This window comes from Balaenoptera acutorostrata, chromosome 4 (genome assembly GCF_949987535.1).
Source record: "Balaenoptera acutorostrata chromosome 4, mBalAcu1.1, whole genome shotgun sequence".
Lineage (NCBI taxonomy): Eukaryota > Metazoa > Chordata > Mammalia > Artiodactyla > Balaenopteridae > Balaenoptera > Balaenoptera acutorostrata.
This window is the reverse complement of record NC_080067.1, coordinates 140,109,423-140,111,144: the sequence shown is the minus strand read 5'-3', so window position 1 is coordinate 140,111,144 and position 1,722 is coordinate 140,109,423. Positions and strand designations below refer to the sequence as shown.

The 1,722-nt window shown below is 43.4% G+C and overlaps 1 pseudogene; it reads left to right on the top strand.

Moving 5' to 3' along the window:
* The first annotated feature begins 412 nt into the window (after positions 1 to 412).
* LOC103020419 (mortality factor 4-like protein 1) lies at positions 413 to 1,375 on the top strand (annotated as a pseudogene).
* Positions 1,376 to 1,722: the final 347 nt, after the last annotated feature.

The window sequence follows — 1,722 nt, the reverse complement described above, 5'->3', positions numbered from 1 at the left end:
AAATGCAGAGAATCAATGGACAAGGGGCAGAAGCCTCAGAAAACAGGGAAACAAGCCGTGCTTGACTTCCTGCTGGAGGCTGAGCGTGGACTAGCTTGAGAGTTAAAAACTCCTGGGGAAAGGTCGGCCCTGGATGTGGAGCTGGCGGTGCCTGAAGGCGTGTCTGACGTGGAGCCGGGCGGGGTAGAGAGTAGGGGGCAGTAGTCGGGGTGGTGGGAGAAGGAGGAGGGGGCGGCCAGTCACTTAAAATTGGTGCCCAAGCAGGACCAGAAACCTAAATTCCAGGAGGGTGAGAGAGTGCTGTGCTTCCATGGACCTCTTCTTTATGGAGTAAGTGTGTAAAGGTGGCCGTAAAGGATAAACAGGTGAAATACTTTAGACATTACAGTGGTTGGAATAAAAATTGGGATGAATGGGTTCCAGAAAGCAGAATACTCAAATACGCGGACACCAATTTGCAGAAACAACAAGAACTTCAAAAAGCCAGTCAGGAGCAGTATGCAGAGGGGAAGATGAGAGGGGCTGCCCCTGGAAAGAAGACTTCTGGTCTGCAACAGAAAAATGTTGAAGTGAAAACAAAAAAAGAACAAACAGAAAACACCTGGAAATGGAGATGGTGGTAGCACCAGTGAGACACCTCAGCCTCCTCACAAGAAAAGGGCCCGAGTAGATCCGACTGTTGAAAATGAGGAAACATTTGTGAACAGAGTTGAAGTTAAAGATTCCTGAAGAACTAAAACCATGGCTTGTTGATGACTGGGACTTAATTACCCGGCAAAAACAGCTCTTTTATCTTCCTGCCAAGAAGAATGTGGATTCCGTTCTAGAGGATTTTGCAAATTATGAGAAATCACGAGGAAACACAGATAATAAGGAGTATGCTGTTAATGAAATTGTGGCAGGGCTAAAGGAATACTTCGATGCAATGTTGGGCACCCAGCTACTCTACAAATTTGAGAGACCACAGTATGCTGAAATCCTCGCAGATCACCCTGATATGCCTATGTCCCCGGTGTACGGAGTGCCACATCTACTGAGATTATTTGTACGTATTGGAGCAATGTTGGCCTATACACCTCTGGATGAGAAGAGCCTTGCTTTATTACTGAATTATCTTCATGATTTCCTAAAATACCTGGCAAAGAACTCTGCAACTTTGTTTAGCGCCAGCGATTATGAAGTGACTTCTCCTGAGTACCATCGGAAAGCTGTGTGAGGTGCTTATACTCACTCATGTTTGGATCTCTGTAAACACATTTTTGTTTCTTAGTGCTTCTCTTGTACAAATGATGTACTTTGGAAATGTTAGTGTATAACAGAAGTGATGTTTGTTTTCTGTTTGATTTTAAACAGCAAATAAAAGGGGTTACAGCTCCTTTTTTCTTTTCTTTCTTTTCTTTTTTCATTTCAAAGTTGCTACCAGTGTATTCAATGATGGACAACAGAGAGATGTACTGTAGAGTGTTTTATTGCTTAGTTGCCAAAGCTGCTTTTGAATGCCGGTGGTTTTATTCCTTTGGCACTACGCACTTTTATAATATGTGTTAATACTATATGACAAAATGCTCTGATTCCTAGTGCCTAAGGCTCAGTTCAGTGTGTATAACTGAAGACACTCGTCCAGTTGTGCCCCCCCCTTTTTTTATGGTGCTTACAGTAAAGACCCCATCCTTTGCAAGTCATCCATGTAGTTCCTTAGGCATTTTATCTTTGCTCAGATTG